Source organism: Leopardus geoffroyi, chromosome E2, assembly GCF_018350155.1.
Source record: "Leopardus geoffroyi isolate Oge1 chromosome E2, O.geoffroyi_Oge1_pat1.0, whole genome shotgun sequence".
NCBI lineage: Eukaryota > Metazoa > Chordata > Mammalia > Carnivora > Felidae > Leopardus > Leopardus geoffroyi.
The window spans coordinates 35270435-35297727 of record NC_059335.1 but is presented as its reverse complement, the minus strand read 5'-3'; the positions used below and the strand labels follow the sequence as shown (position 1 = coordinate 35297727).

Below are 27293 nucleotides of genomic sequence, written 5' to 3'. Positions count from 1 at the left end.
TGCTATGGAGGTTGAGAAGTCCAACGATCTCTATCTGCAAACTGGAGAAGGAGGAAAACCACTGGTATAATTCAGTCTGAGGCTGAGGCCCTAAGAACCAAGGGGGTGAGGGGCTGCTGGTGTGAGTACTGGAGTGGAAAGTCCCAAGAACCAGAAGGTCTAAGATCTGAGGGCAGGAGATAGACATCTCAGCTCAAGAAGAACAATGATTTGCTGTTCTACTGCCTATTTGTTTCATTTGGATCCTCAATGGATTGGACGATACCCGCCTACATGGGTGAAGGCAGAACTTTACTCAGTTCTCCTGATCCTCTTCTAGTCTCTTTTGGAAACACCCTCACAAACACACCCAGAAATAACACATACCATTATTATTTGGGCATCCCTGACTATAGTCAAGTTTACATGTAGAATTAACACATCACAGACACTCAAAGCAACTGCATATTTGGGGGAAAATGGCAAATGATCATGCAAGCCCAAGGAAAGGCTAAAATAAGAGCCAGGACCTTAACTTTATACCTTAGGGCTGGTCCTTGGCACAGAGACAGGATAAATATATATTTTAATGTTTATCCACTTTTGAGAGAGAGAGAGAGAGCGCACGCAGGAGAGGGACAAAGAGAGGGGTACAGAGGATCTGAAGTGGGCTCTGCACTGAGAGCAGAAAGCCCAATGTGGGTCTCAAACTCATGAACTGGGATATCATGAGCAGAAGTTGGACACTCAACCGACTGAGCCACCCAGGTGCCGCAGTCTATAAAGATTTTTTTTTAAGTTATAAACAAAATTTAAAGAACAAAGCAAATCCCCAGCAAACCCTGGGAAGCAGGGGGAATCTGATCTTCACATTTACAATATAATTAAATTCAAGTATCCATGGGTACCTGACTGGCTCAGTCAGTAGAGCATGTGATTCTTGATGTCAGGGTCATGGGTTCAAGCCCCATGTTGAATGTGGAGCCTACTTAATTAAAAAAAAATCGGGGGTTCTTGGGTGGTGCAGTCGGTGGAAGGTCCGACTCTTAGTTTTGGCTCAGGTCACGATCCCACAGTTTGTGAGTTCGAGCCCCACATCAGGTTCTGCTCTGATGGTGTGGAGCCTACTTGGGATTCCATCTCTCCTTCTCTCTGTCCCTCTCCTGCTTTTGCTCTCTCAAAAATAAATAGAAACTTTAAGAATTCAAAATATGCACAATTTTTCCCAAAAAATTTACAAAGCTTACAAAGAAATAAAAAGTACAGTCCGTCCAAAGGGAAAAAGTAAATCAACACAGTCTCTTACAATGACCTAATGGCAAATATACTAAACAACTCTTTTTTTTTAATTTTTTTTTAACGTTTTATTTTATTTTTGAGACAGGGAGAGACAGCATGAACGGGGGAGGGTCAGAGAGAGAGGGAGGCACAGAATCTGAAGCAGGCTCCAGGCTCTGAGCTGTCAGCACAGAGCCTGACGCGGGGCTCGAACTCACGGACTGCGAGATCATGACCTGAGCCGAAGTCAGATGCTTAACCGACTGAGCCACCCAGGCGCCCCCTAAACAAGAGTCTTAAAACACTTTAAAAAGAACAGTCTTAAAGATGCCAAAAGAAATTGAGCTGAAAAGAACAATAATTGAGGTGAAAAATTCACTAGAGGGATTCAAAGACAGATTTGAGCTGGCAGAAGAATCCTGAATAATCTTGAATATAGGACAAAGGAATGACAGAGTCTGAGGAAACCAAAGAAAAGAGAATGAGGAAAAGTGAACAGAGACTGAGGAACCTGTGGGGTACCATGAAGTATACAACATACACTTTTTGGGAGTCCCAGAGGAGGGAAGAGCCACTGTGGAAAGGAGAAAAAGAATGGAAATTGGGAGAAAAAGAATGGAAATTGAGAGAAAAAGAATGGAAATTGGGAGAAGAATGGAAACTGGGGGAGGCCAGAGAGAACATGTGAAGAAATAGTGGATGGAAACTTAACAAATTTTATGAAACACATGAATATAAACCTCCAAGAAGCTCCACAAATGAAGTAAAATGAATTCAAAGAGACCCACACAACACACAGCAACCATCAAAAGACAAACTCTCAAAAGCAGGAGAGAGAAGCTACTCGTCATTTACAAGGGATCCGTAATAAGATTATCAGCAGATTTCTCCTCAAAAATTTTTGGAGGCCAGAGTACAGTGAGCAGATATATTTAAAGGGCTAAAAGAAAACACTGTCAACCAAGAGTCCTGTAACTAACAAAACTGTCCTTCAAAAGTGAGGGAGAATGAAGACATTCCCAGCTAACAAAAGTGGAAGGAGTCTGTGACTAGACGTGTCTTGCCAAAAATGCTCAGGGGATTCCTACAGGGTGAAAAGAAGGAACACTCAACAGGAACTTGAAGCCAAATGAAGAAACAAAGATCTCAATAAAGGTAAATACATGGTCGATTATAAAAGCTAATATTATTGTAACCATGGCTTGTAAATCCACTTTTTTTTCTGCATAAGTTAAGAGACTAGTGCATTAAAAATCATTAGTTTACATTTTTGGGTATATAATGTATAAAGGTATATTTTTGTGATAACAGCAAGCGTGGAGCTGTAAAGGAGCAGAGTTTTTTTGTATAAATTCAAATTAAAGAACTTTAGGGTATCAAGTGTAATGCCCATGGTGACCACAAGGGAAATAGTCATACACAAAAGGAAATTAGGAATTAAAAAATAAATAAAAAGTCAACTAATACAAACACAAAGGAAGACTGTGATGAGGGACAAATGGGGGACAAAAAAGAAAAAAAAAAGCCCTAAGTTGTATAGAAAACAAAATGACAAAAGTCCCTCCTTACCAATAGTTACTTTTAAATAGTCAAAAGACCTAGATTGGCAAAAATGGATAAACACACATGACCCAACTATATGCTGCCTACAAGAGACTCACTTTGGATTTAAAGACACAAATAGATCTGAAGAATGGGAAAAGGTATTCCATGCAAATAGAAGGCAAAAGAGAAGATGGTTATCTTACTATCAGACAAAAAGGTCTTTAAATCAAAAATGGTTACCAAAAACAAAGAAGGACATTATATATTAAAAGCTGGAATACAACAAGAAAATTTAACAGTTGTAAACATTTACATATCTAATGACAATCCAAATATATAAGGCAAAACCAAACAGAATTGAAGACAGAAACACAGTTCTACAGTAATAGTTGGAGACTTTAATAGCCCAGTCTCAATAAGGGATACAGCAACCAAACAGAAGGAAATAGACACAATAAACCAACTAGATCTGACAGACAGAACACTCTACTCACCAACAGCAGCATACACATTCTTCTCAAGTACACAGGGATTTTTCAGGATAGACTATACATTAGGCCACAAAAATTAAGTCTCAAAAAAAAAAAATTAAGTATCAGTAGATTTAAAAAGAGCTCCTATTTTCTCCAAATACAATGGGATGAAATCAGAAATCAGTAACAGAAGGAAAACAGGAAAATTCACAAGTACGTGGACTGTAAACAAACACATTCGTAAATAACCAATGGATCAAAGAAATCACTAGAGAAGTTAGGAAATACTTAAATATGAAAACAAAACAAACCCACAACATACCAAAACGAATGCAGCAAAAATAGTCGTAAAGGAAAATTCATAGCTATACACACTTGAACAAGAAAGATCTCAAATCAATAACCTAACTCTACAACTTAAGGAACTAGAAAAAGAACTAAATCCAAAGCTAGCTGAAGGAAGCAAATAATTAAGATTAGAGCAGAAAAACAGGAGATTGACAAGGGAAAGGGGTGGCTTGCCTCGCTCAGTCGATAGAGCATGTGACTTAATCTTGTGGTTATAAGTTTGATCTCTACGTGAGTGTAGAGATTACTTAAAAAAATTAAAATCTTTTTTTTTTAAATTTTTTTAACGTTTTTATTTATTTTTGAGACACAGAGAGACAGAGCATGAACGGGGGAGGGCCAGAGAGAGAGGGAGACACAGAATCTGAAACAGGCTCCAGGCTCCGAGCCGTCAGCACAGAGCCCAACGCGGGGCTTGAACTCACAGACCGCGAGATCATGACCTGAGCCGAAGTCGGACGCTCAACCAACTGAGCCACCCAGGTGCCCCCCCAACAAAAATTAAAATCTTAAAAAAAAAAAAAATAGGGGCACCCGGGTGGCTCAGTCAGTTCAGTGTCCAGCTTTGGCTCAGGTCATGATCCTGTGGTTTGGGAGTTCAAGCCCCGAGTTGGGCTCTGTGCTGACAGCTCAGTGCCTGGAACCTGCTTCTGATTCTAGGTCTTTCTCTCTCTCTCTCTCTCTCTCTCTCTCTCTCTCTGCCCCTTCCCCCTTACCCCCTGCCCCTTGCTTATGCTCTGTTTCTCTCTCTCAAAAATAAACATTAAAAAAAATTTAAAGAAAATAGAAAAATAGAGGGGAGGGGAAGTCAATAAAACCAAAAATTAGTTCTTTGACCAACAAAATTGATAAAATTCTAGCTAGATGGACTAAGAAAAAGAGAGAAGACAAATTACTAAAATCAGAACTAAAAGGAGGGATGTTACTACAGATTTTATAGAAATAAAGAGGCCTCAGAGAGCACTATGAACAATTGTATGCCAAGAAGTTGGAAAACCTAGATGAAATGGACAAATTCCTAGAAACATAAATCTACCAAGACTAAATCATGAAAAAATAGAAAATCTGAACAGACATGTAACTAGTAAGGAGACTAAATCAGTAATCAAAAATTTCCCCAAAGAGGGGTGCCTGGGTGACTCAGTTGGTTGAGCATCTGACTTTGATTCAGGTCATGATCTCATGGTTTGTGAGTTCGAGCCCCGCAGTGGGCCCTGCGCTGACAGCTCGGAGCCTAGAGCCTGCTTTGGATTCTGTGTCTCCCTCTCTCTCTGCACCTCCTCTTCTCATGCTCTGTTTCTCAAAAATAAATAAACGTCAAAAAAAAATTAAAAAACATTTCCCCAAAGAAGAGCCTGGCCCTGATGGTTTAAGTGAATTCTACCAAACAATTAAAGATATAGAAGTCTTCCTCAAGCTTCTCCAAAAAACTGAAGAGAAGGGACTATTTCTTAAGTCATTCTATTAGGCCAGCATTACCCTGATACTGAAGACAGAGACACTACAAGCAAATAAACGGACAAAAAACAAAAGCAAAAAAACCCAAAAGCAAAACTACAGACCAATTGCTCTTATGAACATTGATGGAAAAATCCTTAACAAAATACTCACAAGCTGAATTCAGCAGCATATTAAGAGGATTACACCCCTGACTAAGTGAGATTTACTCCCCTAGTGCAAGAATGGTTCAACATACAAAAATTGACCAGTGTAATACAGCACATTAACAGAACGAAGGGGAAAAAACCCACATGACTTCCTCAATCACTGAAGAAGCATTTGACAAAATTCAACACTGTTTCATGATAAAAACACTTAAACAGAAGGAAACTACCTTAAAATAATAAAAGCCATGTATGCAAAACCCACAGCCAAACATCATACTCAACGGTAGAAGACCAAAGCTTTTCCTCTAAGATCAGGAACAAGACAAAGATGCCCGTTCTCACTACTTCTATTCAATGCAGTACTCAGAGTTCTGGTAAGAGGTATTAGGCAAGAAAAAGAAATAAAGGGCATCCAAACTGGAAAGAAAAAAGATCTCCACTCACAGATAATAGGACCTTACATGTAAGAAACACCAAAGACTGCATAAGAAAAAAAAAAAAAAAAAAACTGTTAGAAGTAATAAATGAACTCAGCAAAGTAGCAGGATACAAAGTCTATGCATAAAAATCAGTTGCATTTTTCTATACACTATCAGTGAACGGTCTGAAAAGGAAATTAGGAAAATTTTATTTATAACAGCATCCAAAAGAGTACAATACCTAGGAATTAATGAAGGAGGTGGAAGATTTGTACAACAAAAACTGCAAAACATCACTGAAAAAATTTAAAGGAGACATAGAAGTAAACACATCCCATGTTCATGGATTAAAATACATAATACTGTTTTTTTTTGTTTTTTTATTTTACATAATACTGTTTTAAAATACATAATACTGTTTAGCGGTCAATACTACCTAGTGTGACCTGCAGAGTCATTGCAATCCATCAGAATCCCAACGATGCTTCTGCAGAGGTAGCAAATCCTATTTTAAGATTCATATGAAATCTCAAGAAACCTGGAATAGCTAAAACATTATTGAAAAAGATCAAACCTGGAGGACTCACACTTTGTGATTTCAAAACTTACCACAAAGCTACAGTAAGCAAAACAGCATGGCATTAGCATAAAGACAGGGCCAAGTGAATAGAACAGACCAAGGGAATAGAACAGAAAATCCAGAAATAAACCCTCACATATATAGTCAAAATATTTTTTTAATGTTATTTTTGAGAGGGAGATAGAACACACATACTCATGAACAGAGGAGAAGCAGAAACAGAGAGGGAGACAAAGGATCCAAAGCTGATAGCACAGAGCCCAGACAGCACAAAGCCCAATGCAGGGCTTGAACTCACAGATCATGAGATCATGACCTGAGCCCAAGTCAGACACTTAACTGACTGAGCTACCCAGGAGCTGCTATGGTCAGAAGATTTTGTGTGTGTGTGTGTGTTTATTTATTTTTGAGAGAGAGAGAGAGAGAGACAGAGCGTGAGTGGGGGAGGGTCAGAGAGAGGGAGATACAGAATCCGAAGCAGGCTCCAGGCTCCGAGCTGTCAGCACAGAGCCTGATGCGGCGCTCGAACTCACAAACCGTGGGATCATGACCTGAGCCAAAGCCAGACGCTCAACCGACTGAGCCACCCTGGCACCCCTGGTCAGAAGATTTTTTTTTTTTTTCAACGTTTATTTATTTTTGGGACAGAGAGAGACAAAGCATGAACGGGGGAGGGGCAGAGAGAGAGGGAGACACAGAATCGGAAACAGGCTCCAGGCTCTGAGCCATCAGCCCATAGCCCGACGCGGGGCTCGAACTCACGGACCGCGAGATTGTGACCTGGCTGAAGTCGGACGCTTAACCGACTGCGCCACCCAGGCGCCCCCCTGGTCAGAAGATTTTTGACAAGGGTGCCAAGACTATTTAATTCGAAAAGGATAATTTTTTTCTAACAAATGGTGCTGGGAAAACTGGATGTCCACATGCAAAAGAATGAAGGTGGGCCCTTACCTAATATTACATACAAAAATTAACTCACAATGGATCAAAGATCTAAATATAGGATCTAAGACTCTTAGAAGAAAACCATAGGACAAAAGCTTCAGGACATTGAATTTGGATAGGACACCAAAAGAATAGTCAACAAAAGGAAAAGTAGGTCAATTGAACTTCATTTTTGTGCATCAAAAGACACCATCAACAGAATAGAAAGGCAACCCATAGAATGGGAGAAACTGCTTGCAAATCATATATATGATTAAGTATTAATATCTAGAATATATAGAGAACTAAAACAACAAAAAACAATCTGATTTTAAAATGGGCCAAGGGCTCGAACCGACATTTCTCCAAAGATGATGCCGGTTTCCCCCACTACCTGGAAGCAGAGGGTTCCTATGAAACTTTTCTCAAGCCAAAATGTTGTAAAGCAAAGAAGCAGTTATCATTAATTTATATGGAAAAGTTTTGAGCCTTCCCAGACTCCAAATAATACCCCCCGTAGGCTTTTCTGATGCTTTAGGACACATCTTGCTAACGGATGCACTCAGTAAACGGAGATAAAGCACAGACGCTCAGAGACACAGTTCAAAGCTCTGTCAGCTTGATGCTGAGTGTGGTTCCCGGGGAAGGAGCTTGGCGGGACCACTAGCTGTTCAGACCGCACGCTGTCTCCATAAAGGCTCATGGCAAAACCAACGCGGAGCGCTATTTCTGCTTTCTGCCTTTTAATAAAAGCGAAAATCCTCTTCAGATTTCATTCGCTTAGGGAGAACAGGTCTTTCGTAAAAGAAAAATGACACAGCACGGAACTCTTGAAAAGCAGGGGATACCTGTACACAGCCAACAAGCACATGAAAAGGTGCGCAACAGTTACTACTCATGAGGGAGATGCTAATCAAATGGGGTATCTGATACCATCCCACACCCATTAGATGGCTCCTATCAAAACCAGAAAACATCAATAGTCGGGAAAGATGTGGAGAAACTGGCTGGTGGGAATGTAAAATGGCATACTCACTATTGCTAACAGTATGAAGGTTCCTCAAAACATTTACATTAAAATTACCATATGACCCAGCAATTCCACTTCTGATGTACACCCAAAAGAATTGAAAGCAGTGTCTCAAAGAGATATTTGTAGACCCAAGTTTATGGCAGCATTATTCACAAGCACTAAAACATAGAAGCAACCCAAATGTCCATTGACAGATGAGTGGATAATTTTAAAACTTAAAAAAAAAATTTTTTTTTTAAACAGCACAGCAATGAGAAGAATCCACAACTACCAAAGTCTGTAGAATATCTGTGGAAAGGAGCTACCTTTTCTGAACTGTTTTAATGAAATCTTCTATAGAGTTTTACATACTAGTTTTTGACCACTAAGAGCACAGAATTTCTCATGTATGTTTGTGTCTCCAGTGGCTAGTGTAACCCCTAAGATTTACCCACTTGTTTCTGAAAAGTCTACATCAAATCAAGTTAGCTTTGATCTAGCCCACTTATATTTAAACAAACAAAACCCCTAAAAACAGACTTGACTTCCTTCAGAAATCTGTTATAAACACTTTTGTTAAATTTTAAAAAGAATGTTTTAAGTTTATTTATTTTGAGAGACAGAGAGAGTGGAGGAGGGGCAGAGAGAATCCCAGGCAGGCTCCATGCTGTTAGCACAGAGCCCCATCTGGGGCTCGAACTTACGAACCGTGAGATCACGACCTGAGCTGAAACCAAGAGTAGGATGCTCAACCGACTGAGCCACCCAGGCACCCCTCTTTTGTTAAATTTAAACATCACAAGTTAGATAAAATTGTCACTGATTTTTTTCATGGGTATCTTTTACATTGTCAGCTGATTCCAATTCGTTGATATGTTGTCAGCTGGATTTCTGCTTGGAATCAGCTGCCACCTCTTGGTGTCTCAGCTAAGAATGCCTATCTCAGTCCCCCTGGAAATCCACCACCACACAATGAAATATTATTCAGCCTTAAAGAGGAGGGAAATTCTGACACCTGCTAAAACAGGGATGAAATCTGAAGACGCTAAGAGGAAGAAGTCAGCCCCCAAAAGACAAATACTGTATGATTCCACTACATGAGAATCTTAGAGTAGTAAAATCAGAGAGACAGAAAGTGAAATCTTGGTTGGCAGTGGGGAGGAGGGAAGGGGGAGTCACTGTTTGATAGATACGGAGTTTCTGTTTTGCAAGTACAAGAGTTATGAGATGGATGGTCTTGATGGCTGCCTAACGTTATGAATATTTAATGCCACTAAACGGTTTACTTAAACATGGTTAAGACAAGTAGATTTTACATGACATGTATTTTACCAGAAGAAAAAAGTTTGAAAAAAAAAATCCACAAGCGGATTCTCTTACAGTTCTGGAGGTCAGAAGTCCTAAATAGGCTGGCAAAGCAGCGTTCTTTCTGCAGGCTCTAGAGGAGAACCGTTTCCCTGCCTTTTCCGGCTTCTAGAGGCTTCTGTGTTCTCTGGTTTGTGGCCTCCTTCTGGCAAGAGCACTCCTCTGACCCCTGCTTCCTCACACACCCCCTGCTGTAACTCCTCCTACAAGGAGCCCTGTGATTATATGGGGCCCACCTGCTAATCCAGGAGAGGCGCCCCGTCCTAGGAGTCTTCACTCATCACACCTGCAAGTCCTTCGCCACGTAACAAAACAGATTCCCAGGTTCTGAGGATCAGGGCGTGGGCATATTTGGGAGGCTATTATTCTGTCGGCCACAGTTGTCTGCAGAACCTTCCACAGGAGTGCGTGAAGGCAGAGGAGCAAGGACTTCAAACAAAACAGAGAGACAGCCAGATGTCTGGCAACAGGTTTCTGGTTAAACAACAGCTCAGACATTCTGTAGGACAGTACGCAGCCATAAAAGGAATGAACTAGATGACGTGGAAGGATGTCCGTGGTGTATATTTGAGTGAGAGAGACAGATTTCAGAAATTCAAAACTCATTTGTTCCACAAATATTTTCATTGTTTACCATGTGCCAGGAGCTGGGAACACAACAGGTCAATTAGACAGGAGGAGTTTACAGTCCCTTTCCATACGAGAATGACATACCAAAATGCGGGTGTGCATGAAAAAAAAATCTGGAAAGTAAACACTAAATTGTTAACAGTGAGCAACTCGGGAGAGGAAAAGCAGCAAGTTTTCTCTGTTTATTTGGATGAGGGAGGGAAGGAAAGGAGAGAATGGGGGGAAAAAGAAAGCAAAAGGAAGGAGGGAAAGAAAGGCAGAGCAAAAGAACAACCTGATTCGTGTTAACTTGGAGAAGGGAAGGCACGTGGGGCACTGAGCCAAGTATCTAGCGGAGCAGAGCGTCCCTCCCTCCCCCAGCGGGAACTGGCAGCTCCTGCGGATACAATTCTTCACAGCCCTCCTATGGCACCCAGCCCTGTGCCTGTCCGCGGGAGGTGATCAGTGACATATCGTCGACAAGCCAAGTCACAAAGGGGAGCACCAGTAAAGGTGTAGATGAAGCCTAAACAGGACAAGCGAACAGCCTGCCAGGGTTCATCTTTGACCCTCTATGGCAACAGGCACCGCCACCGAGCCTCAGCTCCATACCAAGATTCGTCTTCCCCCATTTGTAACCGTTTCAGCTCAGCCCCTGGGATTTTCTAGTTTATTCAAAGCAGGGGCTCTGCAGTTCAAAGAACTGGGTGGAAAGTCAAGGTCACTATTTCAGCCATGGTGGTCTCCATGATGAACTTGTGGTCTGCTACTTCTTTGCCCTGAACTGTAGCCTCCGACCTGGCCTTTCCGCTTTGTGCATGTGTGTCTGGGGCTGGTGTTTTGTGGGGTGCAGGGAAAACGGGGTGGGGGGTGAGGCCTGGGGTCCAGGGGCCCGTGTTCCCCTGGGAAATACTGTTTCAAAATCACACACCTGGCAAACGGGCGGTCCGGGAACTCAGCCCAGGAACAAACAAAACAAGCTTGTGTCTCTTCATTTTACTCTTGGTTCTCACTGTTCTAGGAAAAAGGCACTGGACTGGAGTATCTGAGACAGTCACATGTTTTATTTGGAAAACAAGGAACCTCTGATTTTCATGGGGGAACAGTGAGAATTATCACTTCCCTTTAGTGCTCTAAAGTATAGCCTGAAACAAGGAAAACCTCATTTCAGTTTGTTGTGTCTCCTGGAACACCTTCCTCACCCTTCTTAGACGTGTAGTTGCATAAAAGTAAAACTGCTCCCAAAGCGGAGTTGGGTTCAGCCTGCCCAGCCCTCTGAGACATGTCCCTGCCTGCTTACAGCCCTGTCCTGTCTCCTCCCAGGTCCCCCTAATGCACTTCCTGGCACCTTCCTGCCCCAGGCCCTTTGAACTTGCTATGCCCTCTGTTTGGAACACTCCTGTCCCAGATGTCCTCATATTTGTGTATTTCCTTTAAGTCTCTGCTCCAGTGTCATCTTTTCAGGGAGCTTCCCTGACCACCCCTTTTAGAATTGCAACTCCTAACCTGCTTAATTTTTCTCCATAGTACTTGTCACTTGCAAATAGATCACTTCTTTATTTTGCTTATTATCTACCTTTTTTAATGTTAAACCCCATGAGGGCAGGGAATTTTGTCTGTCTGCTAACCATTGTAAACCCAGTCATAGAATAATTATTGAATCTGAATCTTTATAGAGGAGTTTTGCATTATGTATCTCGAATCTTATAAATATGTTAGTGATCCCACCCAGCTAGTCCACACCTAGAAATTTATCCCTGGGAAGTAATCACAGATGTGTGCAAAGATATAGTTAGACATGTTGCAAAAGCAAAACACTGGAAATAATAAGAGCTGACATTTAATTAGCACTTACCATGTGCCAGACCCTGTTCTAAACATTTTACGCGTATGAACTCTTGAAACCTCTATAACCAACCTGTTATTGTCTGGATCTTACAAGCCAGGAACCAGGCCGAGGGACTGAGATATAAGAAATACAGCCATGAGGGGCGCCTGGGTGGCTCAGTCGGTTGAGCGTCTGACTTCGGCTCAGGTCATGATCTCGCGGTCTGTGAGTTCGAGCCCCGTGTCAGGCTCTGTGCCAACAGCTCAGAGCCTGGAGCCTGTTTTGAATTCTGTGTCTCCCTCTCTCTCTGACCCTCCCCCGTTTATGCTCTGTCTCTCTCTGTCTCAAAAAAATAAATAAAGGTTAAAAAAAATAAAAAAAAAATACAGCCATGATTTATATGGTGTGTCTGACTCAAGACCATACTCTTAACTACTCTGTGGGTTAAATGAGCTATGCTCCACCCATATTGAGGCAGTCAATGCAACCATTTAAAAGGATGGTGTTGAGGCACCAGTGGGGGGACTCAGATGGTTAGGCGCTCAGGTCATGATCCCAGTATTGTGAGATCTAGTCCCGTGTTGGGACCAATGCTGAGCATGGAACCTGCTTCCGATTCTCTCTCTCTCCCTCTGTGCCCCTCCCCAACTCTCAAGCACACTCTCTCTCTGTCAAAGAAAAAAAAAAAAAGAGGGAGAAAACATTTTTTTTTTTTTTAACATTTATTTATTTTTGAGACAGAGAGAGACAGAGCATGAACGGGGTAGGGGCAGAGAGAGAGGGAGACACAGAATCGGAAGCAGGCTCCAGGCTCTGAGCCATCAGCCCAGAGCCCGACGCGGGGCTCGAACTCGCGGGGCTCGAACTCGCGGACCGCGAGATCGTGACCTGAGCTGAAGTCGGACGCTTAACCGACTGAGCCACCCAGGCGCCCCAACATTTTTAAATTAAATGATGGTGTAGACAAAGTATTTTTTGGTGGGGAGAGGATGAAATTATATACAAATTATGTATTCATACACATTGTAGGGAAGAAAACGGCTTTACCAGATTCTCAAAAATGTTCAAGAAACAGGGTTGTAGAATAATTTTTCCACATACATAGATTCATGTGAATATATCTTACACATGGCTTGTCAATATTGTTTTTAACACAGTCTTTAAAAAAATTCTTTTTAGCTTCCTTCCTTCCACATAAGCTTTTCTTTTCTTGCTCCCTAGCCATGTTAACAAGCTCGAATGTCACCAAGGAAGAATCTTAAATAACTGGGAAAGATCTCTGTGATATATAGTTAACTGCAAAAGGCAGGTTTCTAAAAAAGGTGTACATTATGACCACATTTTTGTAAAAATTCGTGTGTACATATATGCACGGTAAAAGGACTCAAATAGATTATATGTTAACAGTTGTCATTTCTGGGTAATGGAATTATGAGTGATTTGATTTTTTTTTAACATTTATTCATTTTTGTGAGACAGAGAGAGGCAGAGTGTGAGTGGGGGAGGGGTAGAGAGAGAGGGAGACAGAATCTGAGGCAGGCTCCAAGCTGTTAGCACAAAGCCTGATGTGGGGCTTGAACCCACGACCTGTGAGATCATGACCTGAGCCGAGGTCAGGCGCTCAACCGACTGAGTTACCCAGGTGCCCCAGAATTACGAGTGATTTAAAATTTCTGGTTTTGTTTGTATTCTTTACAGTTTTTGTAAGAACATGAATTATTTTTGTAATTAAGAATTATTTATTTATTTAATGTTTATTTTTGAGAGAGAGAGAGAGAGAGAGAGAGAAAGCAGGAGCTGGGGAAAGGCAGAGAGAGAGAGGGGACAAAGGATCCAAAGCAGGCTCTGTGCTGACAGCAGAGAGCCTAACTTGGAGTTCGAACTCACGAACCATGAGATCATGCCCTGAACCGAAGTCGGATGCTTCACCGACTGAGCCATCCAGCCTCCCCAAGACTTTTATTTTTAAAGAAAAAGACAGCTTTGGGGAAGATAATTGGGCAGTAGGTATCAAAATTTCAGTGTGCATACCCTTTGATCTGGCAATTCTACTTCCAGGGATGGGCTCTATAGAAATCTTTGCATGGGAGTCTGGCTTCAGGTCCATTGACAGTCACTGCAATCAATGTTGTGAAAATCTCTAAAAAGCCTAAAACCTTAATTGAAGGTGAGTGGTTCAATAAAACATGGTATCTTCATACTATAAAAACCACGCAGCTGTAGAAAAGAAAAAAAAAAAAAAGCCCAAGTAGATAGGTCCCTGACAAGACACAGTGCTAGGTCAAAAGGGAAGTAGCAGAGGGGCGCCTGGGTGGCGCAGTCGGTTAAGCGTCCGACTTCAGCCAGGTCACGATCTCGCGGTCCGTGAGTTCAAGCCCCGCGTCGGGCTCTGGGCTGATGGCTCAGAGCCTGGAGCCTGTTTCCGATTCTGTGTCTCCCTCTCTCTCTGCCCCTCCCCCGTTCATGCTCTGTCTCTCTCTGTCCCAAAAATAAATAAACGTTGAAAAAAAAAATTAAAAAAAAAAAAAAAAAAAAAAGGGAAGTAGCAGAACGGGATGTAGAATGAGGTCCAACGTACAACGAGGACGTGCACAGAGTGTCAGGGCGCTGACACTGGAAGAAAGCCACCTGTTTGTTGAAGGTGGGTGCCTCCAGGAAGGCACCGGGAGCTGGGCTTGGGGGTGTAGGAGGTGGTGGAGGAGGGGACCTTATGTTTTATTCTGGATGGTTTGACTCTTTCACAAGTCTGTATACGCATGAACACGTATTATTTATGTAATCAATTAAAAAGCACACAAACTATGAAATTGTTTTAAAGTAAAAAAGCCTCCAAACTCCAAAATGCCCCACCATTGGCTGCTCGAGGGCTCCATTTCCAAGCTGACAGGAAGTTTCGGGAAGGGCCTTGGATCTTGGTTACTCTCAGGACTAGAAACAGGCTCAGTCACCGGCAAGGGGTGAATGGTTTTATAAAAGGTGGGACAGCCCTCCATATACGCTTGTGCCCCAGGCAAGAACAGTGATGGTGGGGACCTGGGGCAGTGTGGAAGCCAAGTGACAAAAGTCAAGTGGGACACTGCATAGCCAGCTGGAACACACACATGCCAGGGGAAAGGGAGGAGGGCCAAGGTGGCTTTGTTAGCCACATGGGATCATATTATCTTGGTCCAAACCTGTTTCCTCCTGGGGCTTTCTAGAACCTGAAGGGTTATCCCGTGGACTCCACTGGTCTCTCCCTCCCCGCAGTCAGTGGTCACCACACCCTCTTCACTTATTCTCTGTCCCCCCCCCCCCCCCCAGCTGCTCCTCTGGCCCCAGGCACCTTCACCTCTCACTCCATTATCACAGTGGCCTCCTGACTGTGTCTTCTGTTCCCCACAGCCCTTCCTCCCTCCAGGTGTTCCTGCCTGCCTGGGGCCCAGCAGCCAGAATGGTTTTCAACCTTTGCAAAGGTAACTCAGGCCACTTCCCCCTTTCCCCGTTGCTTCTATAATTGTACCTTCGCCCTGTTCTCCAAGGCCCTGTGTGGCCTCACTTTTGACTGTCTCTATAAGCGCCTCTCTGCCCAACTCTTCATCACTGCGTTCCAGCCTCACCGGAGTTCCTGGTCTCCCCCACCAGCCAGCATAGTTGGAGGTCTTGTGCTGGGCGCTACTCTAAGCACATTACACACAACCCATTTAGTGTTCCTCAAAACCCTACAGGGGAAGGAGGACTATGAGCCCATTTTACAGAGGAGGAAAGTGAGGCGCAGAGGTGAGGACCTGCCCCCAAGTTGGGCAGCAAAAAAACCGGCAGATAGGGATTTGAACCTAGGCAGCCTCAGCCCAGAACCGAGTCCTTTCACTAGTAAATGGCCCTGCCCCAAACCACAAATGAGATAAAAACCGATCCCTTACTTACTCTGTGAAGACTTGAATTGGCTGGAGGAGCAGCCGGACTTTGCACTGCTGGTGCTGATGGCACAGCCCACGGGACCCCCGCCCAAGCCTCCACCGTCTGAGGGACATGACTTGACCTGCATTTGCCTGAATCTGTGATAGAACAGACCACACAGTTCTGCTTTTTTGTTGACTCTGAAGGTACTGATTCCATGAACTCAGTTCCTTTCTGTAACTCTCCACAGGGTCTGGCTGCCCGAGGGGGACCCAGCAGAGCTTCTGTTTGCAAAACTAGGGGGCCCAACGCCTATTTGGGTGCTATTTTTATTAAAACCCCATTAACTTGTTTCTATCAGAGCAATTAAGGTGTCAAGCCCTCATGTTCTGCATGGCTGTGGAGGAGGAGTTTTTTTTAAGTGAAGCTGTTTTGTTTGCAGGCAGAGAACTTTTTCTTTTCTTTAATTTTTTTAAGTTTATTTATTTTTGAGAGAGAGAGAGGGAGCGTGGGTGAAGGGCAGAGAAAAAGAATCCCACGCAGGCTCCACTCTCTCAGTGCAGAGCCTGACGCAGGGCTCGAACTCAAGAACTGTGAGATCATGAACTGAGCCAAATCCGGTCAGATGCTTAACTGACTGAGCCACCCAGGCGCCCTCCAGGACTTTCTTTTCTAAAGGCGGCTCAAAGTCTCAGGCTTGTTCTTAGCCCCGAGGTTTATTTTCTTAGCAGGTAATCTGGCAGCATCTTCCATAGCTGGTCTTGAGTTAACTGGGGTTGAAGATAACGTCATTTCCCTTCTGTGTGCGGGGGGGGGGGGGGGGGGGGGGGGGGGGGGGAGGGGGTTGTGGATGTGCGCGCTCGCTGGGGCTTGCGGGCCTGATTTTTGTAACTTGAAACCTGTTTAAAGGCTTCCAACCAGCTGCAGCCTATGTTAATTCCTTTTACACCTTATAAAAGTTTAAGCACCGCCCCGCGGCCCCAGGAGGCCAAGTGTGAAGTTTCACTTGGCAGCGCTATCGAGATGCATTTCTGTCACTACCTTTGCACCTTGAAATCAACTACACCCACGTGAGCCGGCCCTGTCCTCATTCCACACAGGGTGGGTGTGGGTGTGGGTGTGGCCTGCGGTTGCGCTGCGCTCCCCATGCTTCTGCATCTTAACACAGGAGTACCTTCTGGAATTGGACCGCCTGCAATTTGACCATTCAATAAATGAGCATTTCCTGGGTACAGTGTTCTGTGCTTTGTGTTTTGGGGGATTCGGTGGGTCCGGGGTGGGGTCTGAGAATTTGTATTTGTAATGCATTCAGGTGGTGCTGATGCTCTTGACCAGGGACTACACTTTGAGAACCACGCTTTTGGATTTTGCTTACGTGTCACTCCTCCAATGCACAAACACATAGGCACCCTGATTTGGGAGGGCGCTCCTGCCCTAGGTTCTTGGGCAATCTCTATGGCCTCTCCTGGACTCCTGAATGTGATGGACATTATAATGTCCCCCCCACCTCCTACCTATCAGCTCCATGCACAGGGTGGTGATCTGTTGTATTTACCTTTCAAAGGATCTGGCCCCTGCTTCCTACCCCTGCCTTCCCCCTACTTCCCTTTCCGTCACTCTCCTTCCTGCCCTCCACGTCCCTGTCACCCAGGACTGCTTTCCTTCCTCAGGATAGGCCAAGCTACAGACCTCACCCTTTCCTGCCCCAGGACCTTGGCACTTGCTACAGGCACTGCCTGGAACATTCTTCTCTGGGCTCTTCACTTGGCAGGCTCCTCCTCATCCTTCCTCAGAGAGGCCTTTCATGAATATACATTTCAAGAAGGTCCATCCCACTATTCCCCTTCACATGCCAGATTCACATGACAGATTTTGTCACAATAAGATGTAACCCTAAGCAGGACGGGTGACCATTCCACTCTCCAGGGTAGACCCAGCACCCAGCACTGGCCCAGAGGGGACCCTCATCAGAGGAGGGAATGAATGGGGTTTCTGCTCTCAGCGAAATCGACAGTGGAAGAGGCCAGAAACCAGCCAGCCATGCCCCACAGGCTCTTCTTTCTGCAAACCCCCCTTCCACCAGGCTGACCAGGCAGCACTTCGTTTTGAGCGAGGAGTTGGGGCAGGGACAGAGGGCAGGGGAGTTTTAGGAACAGCCAGAGTTGCAGATTAGACACGTATAATCAAATCCAGAGAGCTGCACTGTGTTCCATCAATTGAGATACCAGATTAAGCAGGCCCAGGGCCCCTGGGGCAAGATGCCACGCAAAATATCTTTTCAAAAATAGCAGCTTGCAATCTCAGGAATGAGCATGAATTGTCAAAGACGCGAGCAGTGTTTCGAAACAGAAAGAGGAGTCCTATTTATATTGCAGATAGTGGTTGTCTGACATAGGCATATCTTGGGCCAATTTCCCCAGAGGAGACGCTCCGGAGCCGTGGCGTGGGGATGTGTGTTGGAAGGGCCAGAGCCGAAGAAGAACGGGAACGAGACAGCGGGCGTGGGCCGGCAGGAGGGCTGTCCAGGGCTCCTACTCACTGAAGAGACAGCAGAGCAGTTAGAGTTCAATGCTCAGAATCAGCTGGGCCTGGGGGCGAGCCCTGGGCTCAGCACTTTTGCTGTGTGACAATGAGCCGTTACTTAACCTCACTGAGCCGCTTTCTCAGGAAAATGAGGGGAAATAGGAATTTATCCCTCAGGGTTGTGGTGAAGAGTAAATGAGATAATGCTCACAAAGCCCGTGTCACTGTGCCTGGCACAGATTAAGTGCTCAATAAATGACAGCTACCATTAGCTACAGCATTTAAAAATTTTAAAAAATTTCTTGGGGCGCCTGGGTGGCGCAGTCGGTTAAGCGTCCGACTTCAGCCAGGTCACGATCTCGTGGTCCGTGAGTTCGAGCCCTGCGTCAGGTTCTGGGCTGATGGCTCAGAGCCTGGAGCCTGTTTCCGATTCTGTGTCTCCCTCTCTCTCTGCCCCTCCCCCGTTCATGCTCTGTCTCTCTCTGTCCCAAAAATAAATAAACGTTGAAAAAAAAATTTCTTAATTGCAGTAAAAAATATATAACATAAAATTCACCATTAGGGTGCCTGGGTGGCTCAGTCGGTTGAGCGTCCGACTTTGGTTCAGGTCATGATCTTGCTGTCCCTGAGTTCGAGCCCCGTGTGGGGCTCTGTGCTGACAGCTCAGAGCCTGGAGCCTGTTTCAGATTCTGTGTCTCCCTCTCTCTCGGACCCTCCTCCATTCATACTCTGTCTCTCTCTGTCTCAAAAATAAATAAACGTTAAAAAATTTAAAAAAAATTCACCATCTTAACCAGTTTTAAGTGTTAGTTCAATAGTGTTATGTATATTCACACTGTTGTAAACAGATCTCTAGAACTTAAAAAAATTTTTTTAATGTTTATTTATTTTTGAGAGAGACAGTGGGGGTGGGGGGAGAGGGGCAGAGAGAGGGAGACACAGAATCCAAAACAGGCTCTAGGCTCTGAGCTATCAGCACAGAGCCCGATGTAGGGCTTGAATTCACAAACCACAAGATCCCGACCTGAGCTGAATGAAGTCGGACACTTAAGTGACTGAGCCACCCAGGTGCCCTTCTAGAACTTTTTTTTTAATGTTTATTTATTTTGTGGGGGGGAGGGGCAGAGAGAGGGGGACAGAAGATCCGACAGCAGATGATACGGGGCTTAAACTCATGAACCGTGAGATCATGATCTGAGCTGAAGTTGAATACTTAACTGACTGAGCAACCCAGGCACCCCCAGATCTCTGGAATTTTTTAATCTTGTAAAACTGAAACTCTGTGCCCTCGAACAACTCCCCATTCCTTCTCCCCCAAGCCCCTGGCAACCACCATTGTACTTTCTAAGAGTCTGACTACTTTAGATGCCTCAAGTATTTGTCTGTGACTGGCTTATTTCACTTATCACAATGTTCTCAAGGTTTATCCAGAATTCCCCTCAGAATTCCCCTCATTTTTAAGGATGAATAATATTCCACTGTATGCATATACCACGTTTTGTTTATCCGTCCATCCATAGCTGGACACTTGGGCTGCTTCTAGCTGTCGGCTATTGTGAACAATACTGCAGTGAACATGAGTATGCAAAGATCTCCTTGAAATCCTGAGTTCAGTTCTTTTGGGTATATGCCCAGAAGTAGGATCGTTGGATTGGATCATGTGGTAATTCATTTTTAATGTTTTGAGGAAACTTCAAACTGTTTCCCACGGTGGCTACACCATTTTTATAGCCACAGCAACAGTGCACAAGATCAGAGTTCCAATTTCTCCACATCCTTGACAGCACATGTTATTTTCTGGTTTTTGTTTGTTTGTTTCTTTGTTTTTGGATAGTGGCCATCCCAATGAGTGTGAGGTGATACCTCACTGTGGTTTTGATTAGCATCTCCCTAATGATTAGTGATGTTGAGCATCTTTTCATATGCTTGGTGGCCATTTGTATGTCATCTTTAGAAAAATGTTTATGCAGTCCGTTGCCCAATTTTTGATTGGGTTGATTTACTGTTGAGTCGTAGGAGTGGGTTATATATTCTGAATGTTATATCAGATACATGATTTTCAAATATTTTCTCCCATCCTATGTCTTCCTATTCACGCTGGTGATGCTTTCCTTTGATGTGTAGAAGTGCTGAATGTCTGATATAGTCCTATTTGTCCATTTTTGCTTCTGTTGCCTGGACTTTTGGTGTCAGATTCAAGAAATCATTACCAAATCCAATGTCATGAAGATTTTCCCTATGTTTTTATTCCTACGAGTTTTATAGTTTTAGGTCTTATGTTTAGATTTTTAATCCACTTTGAGTTAAATTTTGTACATGGTGTTAGGTAAGGGTCCAGCTTCATTCTTCTGTAGGAACACTTTTATACTGAGGAATTCTATCACCTCTTTGTGCCTATTCTCCCTTCTATCAAAAAAAAGTAGGTTAAGAACTTTTCTATTCATGAAAAGATACAACAAAGAAAATTACAAGACAAGCCACAAACTGGGAGATTCTTTGCAACACAGATGACTGACAAAGGATTAATATCCAGAATGGTCCTATAGATCAGTAAGAAGACAGACAACCCAGTGGCAAGATAGGCAAGACACATAGAAAGACATTTCATAAAGGAGAAGGTATGAACGGCCAGTGAACATATATAAAGAGAAATCAACCTCATTAGTGCTGAGCAAAATGCAAATCAGCATCACAGTGAGTTATTTTATACCCATTAAATGCGCAAAGGTTAAGAACTCTAATGATAAGGACTCTTAAACATAGCTGATCGAAGAGCAAGTCGGTACCTTTTGGCACTATCCTGTGACATTGAGCACTCACAGAGCCTACAAGCCAGCACTTTCACTCTTAGGTGAAACTCACTCCAGTGAAACCCTCAAATAAATGACCCAGATGTGTCATAGAGCATGCACAGTGACAATGTTTGTAATAGAAAAAAAGACAGGATGCGAGCCAGATGCCCAGTGATAAGAGAAGGCTTATGGAAATTCTGGCATGTTCCCCCAGTAGGATACCGTTCAGCAGTAAAAGGAACTCCAATAGTGTGGTTGAAAATTCAAACATAAAACTGAGTAAAAGAGGCAAGATGCATGCAGCATGGTATTTTACAAAGTTCGAAACCAAACCAAAATACTATATTCACTAGATATATACAGTGAGGGGGTAGTAAACACGAATTCCAGGATAGTGGTTACTCTGGGGTGGTCACTCCTCCATGCAGGAGAAACCGAGAAGCATTGATTATGGTCTAGACCTTAAATGAGTGGACATTCATAGGTGTTCATGTTGTAATACTTCATAATCTAAAGAAAGGACACATATATTCTTTTAAATGTATTTACATGTGAATATAACATGATAAAAAGTATTTCTGGGGTGCCTGGGAGGCTCAGCTGGTTGAGCAAAGGACTCTGGCTCAGGTCATGATCTCACAGTTCGTGAGTTCGAGCCCTGCATCGGACGGTCTGCTGTCAGGGGGAACCCACTTGGCATCCTCCGCTCCCCCCCATCTCTCTGCATCTCCCCTGCTGTGCTGTCTCTCAAAAATAGATAAGTTAAAAAAAAATAAATAAATAAATAAATAAATAAATAAATAAATAAAAAGTATTTTTTTTACAGGGGCACCTGGCTGGCTCAGTCAATAAAGCATGTGACTCTTGATCTCAGGGTTGTGAGATGGAACCCCACATTGAGCACGGAGACTACTTAAGCAAACAAACAAAACAACAGAAGTATTTTTTACAGCCTGTACTAGTTACTAGTTGGTCCTCATGGGCCCCTTCCGCTGTAAGCTACTGCATCGCAGCTACTAGTTTAGGGAGATCTGATAGGAAACACTCCATTATTCCATCGCCTACTTATTTGGGAAAGAATTTGGAGAAAGCAGATGTGTCACTGCCTTTGAGGCCTCCAAAACAAATTCTGGGCACAAAACCAGACTGGAGGCTGGAGACTGGTAAGAGACCAGGAGAGGCCCCCCCCGGGGCAGGAGGAAAGACCCAGCTCCCCCACCACCCCCAGGACTGTGAGAACTGTTTAGCCCGCGCCTTCCTGCACTTTGGTCCAAGTCAGAGGATGAGTGGGTCATCAGGCAGCCATCTACCAGCCATTACATTTCTAGAAAGAAACAGATGGGATCCCACTAAAGAAAGGGGTCTCAAGGAGAATACTATCAAGAAGTCACCCCTACATTAGTTCTCTTTTTTTTGGCTTCCCCAAGTTAATGATCATCTCTGGGGCCTGAAGACATAGCCTCTTTCCTGAGAGATCTGTCCTGGTGCAAGTCCCCACGGAACCTTGTCACACAGCTCGTGGACATCAAAGGAGGGGGGTATGCTTCAGCTGTAATTAAGCAAGGCAATACAGTCATCTCTATTTAACTCAGCTACACACTGTCCTCTTGACAAATACAAATACATAACCTGACACATTTTTTCCTATGGTTTGTTTTACTTGCAGTGGCAGAAAAGCCTTTTAAAATCACAACTGCCTTGGGGCGCCTGGGTGGCGCAGTCGGTTAAGCGTCCGACTTCAGCCAGGTCACGATCTCGCGGTCCGGGAGTTCGAGCCCCGCGTCGGGCTCTGGGCTGATGGCTCAGAGCCTGGAGCCTGTTTCCGATTCTGTGTCTCCCTCTCTCTCTGCCCCTCCCCCGTTCATGCTCTGTCTCTCTCTGTCTCAAAAATAAATAAACGTTAAAAAAAATTTAAAAAAAAAAAAAAAAAAAAAAAAAAAAAAAAAAAAAAAAAAAAAAAAGAGTCCCACTGTTGGTTTGGCTCAAGTCATGATCTCATGGTTTGAGTGCAGAGCCTGCTTGGGATTCTCTCCCTCTCTCTCTCTCTCTCTCTCTGCCCCTTCCCCACTTGCGCCGTCTTTGTCTCTCTCAAAAAATAAACTTAAAAAATTAAAAAAAAAAATCACAACAGTCTATGGAGATAGCAGTCTTTCAAAATGGAGTGAGATTTTCAACTTTTATTAATGTCTTTTAAAAATTCCTTAGGGGCGCCTGGGTGGCTCAGTCAGTTGAGTGTCTGATTTCGGCTCAGGTCATGATCTCACAGCTCGTGAGTTTGAGCCCTGTGTCGGGCTCTGTGCTGACAGCTCAGAGCCTGGAGCCTGCTTTGGATTCTGTGCCTCTCTCTCTCTCTCTCTCTCTTTCTCTCTCTGCCCCTCCCCCACTTGCGCTTGCTTGCTCTCTCTCAAAGATAAACATTAAAAAAAATTTTTTTAAATAAAAATTCCTTAAAAATTGGAGAACTTAATTTTCCTTGCTGGCCATACACAAACATGATGCATCATGTTATATGGACAGCTCCCCCTAAAAATCTTTGAAATGATGTAGACAGTCAGCCTGTAACATCCTCTGAAATGTTGATCAAGGTCTGGGCTGGCTCAAAACCTAAGAAAACCTTTCCTGGACTTCTCGGTTATTTGAAAAGAGGCACATTACTTAATATGTACCTGGAGTCTTGGGGGCACCTGTGCGGCTCAGTTTAAGCGTTGGACTCTTGGTTTCAGCTCAGATCATAAACTCGTGGTTTCATGAGCTCGAGCCCCACGTCAGGCTCTGTGCTGGCAGCATGGATCCTGCTTGGGATCCTTTCTTTCTCCCTCTCTCTCTCTCTGCCGCTCCCACACTTGCACTGTCTCTGTCTCTCTCAGAGAAAAGCAATTTATCTGGAATCTTGGATAAAGAAGTGAACATGAAATGCTAAGTTAGAGAGTAACAGTGTCTTTTGAGTTTTTTCAATGTTTTGCTCCAGAGACAAAGCCAAGTCCTCTTGTTCCCATTAAGATAAGACCACCCTCTGGAACAACCGTTCATCTCTCCCATCCAATGACTCTGACAAATGCCTACTTTTAGTCCTGGTTTCTATCACCAGTCTTCAAGCATCAACACGTATCTTTGCCACTTTCACTTCAATAAATCTCCCCTCCCTGTTCTGACCTGTCTCCCTGGTTACATTTGAATCCATATTCCTTAGCTGCTCATTTGGTTTTCTACACCCAAAGAAAAGAAACTGTCCTCGGGGAAGAATTTCCATTGCACAAAGGGAGTCACTGACATTGTGTAGGAACCAAATAAACTGTCTCAAGGGTGACATGGGGGGGAGCAGAGAATGTCACAAAGACTTAAAACTCTGGGCTTTTTTTTTTTTTTTTTTTTAATTGGCCTTAGGTGGGAGAGGTTTGCAAGGATTAGCTGGTTCTTTGCCTTCCCATTATGGATTCTGAAACACTAGCAGTTCCCAGGCACTATTTTCAGAGCTGTCCTGACACTTGTTAATAATGTTGGTGTATAAAGCTGTGCTCTTTTTAAACTCCTTTAGATACAAAGAAAATTAGCTAGTATGTGCCAGAAGGGAAAGGGGAGAAAATCCTGTTCTTGCTGTCAGAGAGAGAATGCTAAAAGCTGTAAGTAAAACTAAAGAGGCCTTTTCCCATCAGATTCAAATACTGGGGAGTGAAGTTTTCAGGTGAAAAGCAAATACTCTGCCTTCTTGATGAACTTACTGGCAGCTTGCCCCTGGGCAGGGCCTAACATGCCCCTAGTTGGGCCCAGTTACTTACATCAATGCAAGGAAACATTTCTAATAAGATAAACTCCTGAAATTAATGTAGGGAAGTCTGATGTTTTTTGGCTTTCAAAAATGATTGCCCCCTAAATGCAACATAGGATTTTAAATTGCATTCTGGAACAGGAAAAGGACATTAATGGAAAATCTGGTGAAATCTCAAGAAAACCAATGGTTTAGTTAACAGAGTTTAATAAATGTACCATAGTTATGTAAGATGCTGGGGAAAGCTGTGTCAAGGATATTGGGCAACTTTCTATACTAGCTTTACGACTGTTGTGTAAATCTAGAACTACTCCCAAATAAAAGGGTTTAATGAAATGATGCCCCTTTAGTTGACTTGTCTCTGATCTCTGAAGAGCAGACACACAAAGGAGACCTCTGGCTTCTGGGGACAGCCTCCTCTGTACCTTCCCTTAGACTACAGCACGGGCAACCAGAGAGCATACTGGGAAGGGGAATGCTGGTGTCCTAAGTGAGGCTGTGAGACAAGTAAGCAGTGTCTCAAAAATGAGCTCAAACAGAAGCAGGCTGGGCCTGTCACCTTTGTTAATCATCTGCTCTTAGTAGGCGAGGCTTACCCTTGATGCATATCCATTTTATTCACTATTCATTAAGGATGAGGGGGTTTATTTTTCATTCAAAATAGTGACATGGGGCGCCTGGGTGGCGCAGTCGGTTAGGCGTCCGACTTCAGCCAGGTCACGATCTCGCGGTCTGCGGGTTCGAGCCCCGCATCAGGCTCTGGGCTGATGGCTCGGAGCCTGGAGCCTGTTTCCGATTCTGTGTCTCCCTCTCTCTCTGCCCCTCCCCCGTTCATGCTCTGTCTCTCTCTGTCCCAAAAATAAATAAACGTTGAAAAAAAAAATTAAAAAAAAAATAAAACAAACAAACAAACAAACAAAAAAACAAAATAGTGACATCAAGAGTTAGCAAGAGAACTCCAAATTCAGACACTTTTCCTTAGGTATGGGGTACTGAATTGTCTTTTAGAAATTATTTGTGTGTATCCGATATAAAAAATTTGTTTATTTTACCCATACCAGATAAGGACTATAAAATTAAGGTTCTTAGAGTTAAGTATCTATCCTACCTTTTGTTCAACAAAGTTACTAAAGGATACGTTTTCTCTCTTTTTTTAATGTTTATTTTTGAGAGATTGAGAGAGAGAGTGCACTCGCGCAAGCAGAGGGGCAGAGAGGGGGACAGAGGATCTGAGGCAGGCTCGGCATTGACAGAGTAGCTTCAGTGCAGTGAGCCAGATGTAGGGCTCAAACCCATGAACCACGAGATCATGACCTGAGCCGAAGTCAGAGCCTCAACTGACTGAGCCACATAAGTGCCCCTAGATTTTTCTCTTAAACACAGATATCCACTTTCAGAAACACACATACAGCCTCTGCGTAGTTATTTTCTTTTGCTAAGATGTGTAAAATATTATATTTGTATTTAAGCATTACTGTTTCAAGCATAAAGATGAAAACGCCCTTCTGGGGTTTCTTGAAGGATAGTGGAACAGAAGAGAACACATTTGCTCGTTCAAAATAGTGATATCCTGAGTTAGCAACAGAACTCCAAATTCAGACACTTTTCTTTAGGTTTGGGGTATGGAATTGTCTTTTAGAAATTATTTCCGTGTGTATCCAATATCTGTGTATACCAGGTCACTGGGATTAAGTGATCTTTTTAACAAAAGGATGGTGGAGTGGCCTTTTTCTTGGAGGGTTTTGAGCTGAAAGTGAACAAGATGGGATTTATTTTTGAATAAGACCATTCTGGCTGCTGTGGAGCTAAGCCTTAAGATGGGGGGCAGGGAGGGTGGCTGCAGGGAGGCAGTAGGGAGGCAATCACAACCATCCAGGCAAGACTGGAGGTGGGGAAGAGGTTGGTCAGATTCTGCAGGTGATTTGAAGGCAGACCCAAAAGCGGTAAGTAAGGGAGGGCCAAGAAGGCACCTAGGTTTTTGTCCTGTGTAATAGGGAGGGATGATGATGTCAGAAATGGAGAAGAGAAAAATTATAGGAGGAGCAGACTGAGTCAGATTAGCTCAGTTTCAGCCACGTTAGGTCAGATGTTGACACAGCAAGGTCAAGTGGGTGGCTGGATGCAAATCTACGGTTGGAGGGAGGGGTCTGAGCTGGAGATCAAAGTTGGGGTAATCAACAGCACACAGATGGTATTTAAAGCTTGAGATGCGACGAGATGCCGTCCAAAGTGGGAATGGCGAGGAGGGACCCAAGGACTGAGCCTAGGGCTGTCTCAAGTTCAGAGGTCGAGGAGAGCAGGAGGAACGTACCCAGGAGACCAAGACTTGCCCCACTTCTCTGACAGCCTAGGTCATCCCAGGGATGATG

At 43.7% G+C, this 27293-nt stretch overlaps 1 long non-coding RNA gene across 3 annotated transcripts in view; it reads right to left on the bottom strand.

The window, feature by feature from the left end:
• The window catches only part of LOC123579247, a 40048-nt gene extending 23945 nt beyond the window's left edge, over positions 1–16103 (bottom strand). Inside the window, exon 1 of one of the 3 annotated variants that reach the window (XR_006702696.1) lies at positions 15871–16103. This is a non-coding gene — a long non-coding RNA (uncharacterized LOC123579247). The other 2 variants (XR_006702695.1, XR_006702694.1) reach the window with 2 other exon arrangements.
• Positions 16104–27293: the final 11190 nt, after the last annotated feature.